This window comes from Benincasa hispida, chromosome 1 (assembly GCF_009727055.1).
Source record: "Benincasa hispida cultivar B227 chromosome 1, ASM972705v1, whole genome shotgun sequence".
Taxonomy (NCBI): Eukaryota; Viridiplantae; Streptophyta; class Magnoliopsida; order Cucurbitales; family Cucurbitaceae; genus Benincasa; species Benincasa hispida.
In genome coordinates this window covers 90,027,507-90,033,286 of record NC_052349.1, presented here as the reverse complement: position 1 = coordinate 90,033,286, position 5,780 = coordinate 90,027,507, and the positions used below count along the sequence as shown (strand labels likewise).

At 28.8% G+C, this 5,780-nt stretch overlaps 1 pseudogene; it reads left to right on the top strand.

Annotated features, from left to right (window-relative positions):
• Positions 1 to 1,014: 1,014 nt before the first annotated feature.
• On the top strand, positions 1,015 to 4,525 carry LOC120092827 (annotated as a pseudogene).
• The last annotated feature ends 1,255 nt before the right edge of the window (positions 4,526 to 5,780 follow it).

Genomic DNA, 5,780 nt, shown 5'->3' with positions numbered 1-5,780 from the left:
ACATTCCCTACAAAAAAAGGATTTTCCTTTACTTTGACCTACACTATCAGATTCTTTCAACATTTCTCTTTGATTTCTAAGATCATATAGTTTTAAAGACGCGCTTCTACTTTCTTTAACATGTCGTGAGACATGGTTCTCAAATTTCATCTTAAAGTGCTTTAGGATTTTGTTAAACTGTTTGAAGAGTAGATAGAAGGAAAAAAGGCGAGGGAAAAATAGATGAGGATGTGGGGTTAGGGTCTCTTTTTAATTTTCTCTAAATTAAACTTGACATTTAGAACATGACAAGTAAATTATGGAAACTCTCGACACTTTTAAAATGACTAGTTTTATATTAGTGTGAAAAAACTTCGAAAAATTTCATTAATGTCCTTTTTTTTTTCTTGATGTTTTCTTAATAGAGGTTTATATGTAGGTCCTATAGACTTAGCTCATATATCGCAAGACTTCCATAGCACAATGTTTATTAAGAAAACTATTTGCACATATTATATACTATTATTTGATAGCAAGTTATTTGATCTATTTAAGGTACATTAAGATGTTAAAACAACTTGTGGGTAACTATGCAAAGGTATGGATCATCATAACTTTATCTAAGAAATGGATATATCTTAGAGATGAATAGAAAACAGTAAAATTCTGTTGCCAATGAGGGTTCACATTATACAAGAAAATCTTCTTCCTTTACTGTGATTTCATGATGGCTTTGTCCTACCCAATAAATGGTAATAGACTATAACTGAATTGAAGTGTAAAAACAATTGCATTGAATGTTCTTCGAATTGATTAAAGTTATTGCATGTGCGTGGTATAAGTTTGACCATGAAAATTTAATAATTAACTACAAAAGTTCAACTTGTTAACTATAACTTAGAACTGAAGAATAAGACCCTAAAGACATTCATGGGGATCAACTAAATTTTGTGGTTGATATATTTCATTCAATAAATGAGCTAAAAATTTTAGTTGGAAGAGCATTAAGTTATTGCATGCCCTCAAAGCTAAAAAATGCACTATAAATACATATGGTAGAGGAAATGGTGTAACAATAAGCTAAAGCAAGCCTTCGGCCAATGGAGGGATCAAAACAAGAACCAAAGGAAATGGTGAAGCATCTAAGGTCATTTAGGAAGAAAAAATGGGCCAAGATTGATAGAGATATTGCTGGTGCTCTCTTATTCGTGCATCTACTTTGTATTTTTGCACCCTTTCATTTCAATTGGAGTGCATTTTGGGTTGCCTTTGCATTATACGTTATCACAGGTCTATTTGGTATTAGTGTTTCTTATCATAGAAATCTAGCACATCGGAGTTTTAACCTTCCTAAATGGCTTGAATACTTATTTACTTACTGTGGAGTTCATGCACTTCAGGTTTGTCTTTAAATTGAGCATGTGATTATTGAAAGTTGGTAATTGAGGGTATGTTCAAAAATCATTTTGTTTTAGTTAGTTTTTTGTTTTGAAATTTATATTTTTTTCTCTTAAAATCTCTACTACGGTTTTCACATTTTTTAAGAAGTGCACTTAAATAATTCGGTCACATTTTAAAAACAAAAACGACATTATAAAAAAAACTATTCTTTTATGTCCGTTTGATAACCATTTAGTTTTTTGTTTTTGTTTTTGAAAATTAAGTCTATTTCATCCACATTTTTTGCAATGATTTGCATATTTCTTAAGTACAATGGTTGATTTTTTAGCCAAATTCAAAAAAAAAAAACTTTTTGAAAGCTACGTTTTTTAGTTTTCAAAATTTGGCTTAGTTTTTTAAACCATTGGTGAAAAGTAGCTAAAAAATGGAAAAAATTTGAAGGTAGAAATAGTGTTCATAAGCTTAATTTTGAAAACCAAAAACAAAAAACAAAATGGTTACCACATGGAGTCTTAGTTTATAAATTTTGGTTTAATTTTCAAAAACCAAAAACAAAAAACAAATGGTTACGTACCAAGTGGGGCCTAAACAAATTACTTTTAAAGTGTTTTAATATATCGGTACTTAGAAAATTTTCATTGATTTTTTAATTTTTCAGGGTGATCCAATTGATTGGGTGAGTACACATAGATGTCACCATCGATTTGTTGATACGGAAAGAGATCCACATAGTCCTATTGAAGGATTTTGGTTTAGTCACATTACTTGGATTCTAGATTCCAATGTCTTGACTAAAAAAGTTTGTCCAAAATATTTGGATGATTTGCAAAAGATACAAAGAAACATCTTTATGTTGTTCATGAAGGAAGCGAGACCAGAAAATGTTGGAGACTTGGAGAAGCAAATATTCTATAGGTTTCTTCAGAAGACATATTTTCTTCATCCGATTGTTCTTGCAGTCGTACTATATGCAATGGGAGGAGTTCCTTTTCTTATATGGGGAATGGTAAAATAAAAGCTCTATCATATCTCTCATATTGTTTTAATTTGTTTCAATTACTAATCTATGATTGAAAAGCAAAATAATTTCAATCTTACGTTATATATGAAATCGGGTAATTGGTTTAGATGACAAAACTACTGAAAATATTTTAAATATAACAAAATACTACTGTCTATCACTAAATGACAGACGGTACTAGAAACTTATAGACATCAACCAATGTTTATCAATCTTTGTTATATTTGTAAATAAATTAATTCATTTTTCTATATTTAAAAATAATCCAAAAAATAAAAGATTTTTTTAGTTCAATAATATATAGAGTAGAGTTAGGATATTTAAACCTTTGAACTGCGTGGTTTGTTATATATTATTATGGTAGTTGAATTATATATTATCAAAATGAGGTTGGATCTTCAACATCTTAAAGGTACAGTTATCCTCTAATTAATGGCCGATAAGAGAATAAACACATTTTTAAAAGATGTCTGACAGATATGTCGTATCTCAATTTTAGGAAATACCAATTGAAATAGAAATAAGTAGATATCTATGTTGGTGGATACTTGCGGAGAAAATATGAATATACATATTCATAAAAAGATAATATAATTGATCAATCTTTCACCTTTCGAAATAACTTTACTTTTTGTTATCAATTTTACGACCACTTTATTTCATATTTCATATTTTTATTATATTTTATTGATTTTTTTAATGATATAATGAAAATATCGATTAATCTCATAATGTTGACGTCCTTGAATATTAGAATCTTCATCTTTCCTCAAATAATAATAATATATATATAGAAAGTGTATGTCGCTCTACACATTAAAAAATTGGAGGTGAATTTTGAGAATCTTTAATCTTGTGAGAAAATTTTTCTATAGACAATGGTATATATTGTCCACTTTGGACATAAATTTTCATGACTTTGGAGATAGATATCCTCATTTATATACTAACGATCATTTCGATATCTAGTCAATATGAGACTTTAGGTTGTATTTTCATTGCATATAATATCATAATTTGTTGAATTATCTGTAGGTTGACAATTTAAGACATCTCTTAATCAACAATTTAAAAGCTCATTTATTAATGCTAATTTTCATTAGATGATTTATAGGGAGAGTACAAGCCTATGTAGAACAGTAGGGATATTGGAAAGATGATTATTTTCGAAAATCATATTTAGATTTGTAGGAAAGAAAAATATGAGAATAATCAAATTTTTTGTCCTGCAGGCTGTAAGGATCGTAGTAGTTTTACACATAACATTTATGGTGAATTCCGTATGTCATATATGGGGAAAACGACCTTGGAAAACAAACGATTTGTCGAGAAATAATTGGTAATTTTCTTTTTTCTTTTTCTTACTCTCTCCCTTTATTAATTAAGTGAGAAATTATTAAAAATTGTTGATTAATTTTTGGGAGAATTTTGAAAAAAAAAAAATATTTTTTTAAAGTTAAAAAATGTGTAAGATGAGAAGATTTAAATCATTGATCAGATTGACTTAACAAACAATTTTGATACTATTTTTTTGTTCTTTCTACATATATATTTCTGGCATAATTTTTTTTTAGAAATTCAAGAAACTAGTTGATATGTAGTTTTAAACACATCTTGATTATAGGGTTATTTTTAAATATAGAAAAATGAAATATTTACCAATATAGTAAAATTTTACTGTCATGCGATAGACCGCGATAGACCATGATAAACTATTATTTTTATTTATCTGTCTCATAATAGATATAGATAGTAGCTTATCGCGATCTATCATAGATAGACTGTGATATTTTATAATTGTTGTTAAATATTTTACTATTATTTTGTATTTATATAACCTCTTCTCTTGTTTTAGGTGGGTGGGTTTACTTTCATTTGGAGAAGGTTGGCACAATAATCATCATGCATTTGAATATTCAGCTAGACATGGGCTTCAATGGTGGGAAATTGACTTTGGTTGGTATGTAATTATGTTTCTTCAAGCCATTGGATTGGCCACTAACGTCAAACTACCCTCTCAAATCCACAAGAAGAAGTTGGCGATGCATGAAATGTCATATTAAAGTCTTCTAAAGTGATCCTATATACAACAGAAATTAATATACACTCATGAATGTTTTTAGAACCACACAAAAATTATGGACTTATCTCAAAAGAATGAATAAATGCTATTAATAGCTGAGTTATAATTATGTTTCATACTTATATAAAAGAGATAAGAGTGTGATAAAACATATATAATGTTAATGTATAATATGTAATATTTTATATTATAAACTTATTGTTACGCTTTTCAATGAATGTTTCTCTTTCAAATATTACTTTTCTATCCATATTATTCTTTCGCGGGGATTATATAATTCATCTAATAAAAAAGTTATCTGACACACAATATAACATGTTACGCACAATGTTACAGTAATTTAGAGGATAATTAGGTAAAACACAAGTAAAAGTACTGAAAGACGTAACACAATATTTGATAACCTAGTTTGGTGTAATACCACCTATATATGGGGGACAATGTGTCCATGAAAGATAATTTCACTAATGTAAGTCAAACGATTACAATGTTGTACTTGTATGTAAATAAACAGTAATTATAATGACACACACTGATAGCCTAATTTAGTGAACGATCACTTAGGCTCCTCCTAAGTGTGAGATTCCTCCACCCTCAACGTACTTAAGCTTTCCCTAAGTGTGAGACCCTTCTTATAAAAGACTTTTAATCTTTCAACCTTCAAATGAAAACCACTTCACTTGGAAAACTTAAGCTTCTCTTAAGTGTGAGAATCCCTTCTCAAGATGTAGTAAAATGATTTAACATGATCTAGAGAGTCACTCAAGATTGATAATAGCAAAAGCTTCACAATCACATGGATTGTCACACTTGTGTTTACGGGACAAACATAAGACAATGGCTCAAAAAATGGTCAAAGTGGCAGCCTAAACATATTTTGCAAAATCTAAAAGAATTAAAATTGTGAGAATAATCACCCAGAAGTTTTCAAATAAAGAAAATATATTCGATAAGATCAACATTCAAAAGGACATCCTAAAGAACAATCTGAGGGATATTTCAAGAGACAATTGCCACAACATTCTTAACAAATACCGCCAACATCAAATCTCTAACAAATTTCCCCTTTGGAATACCAAATCTTTAGCAGATCTAATTAGTATTTAGAGTGGTGATCATTTTCTTTGTAGAGATGAACAATTAATTCTTAGGGATTGTGCCAATTTTAAATGTTTATTTATTAGGTTCTTAGGGAGTGAGGTGGTACATTTTTCTTGTATTAGTTTACTTCAATCAAATCGTTCTTATACTTAAATAGAGGTGGTTAAAAGTTAAATTTAAGTAGCCTAATTAGAA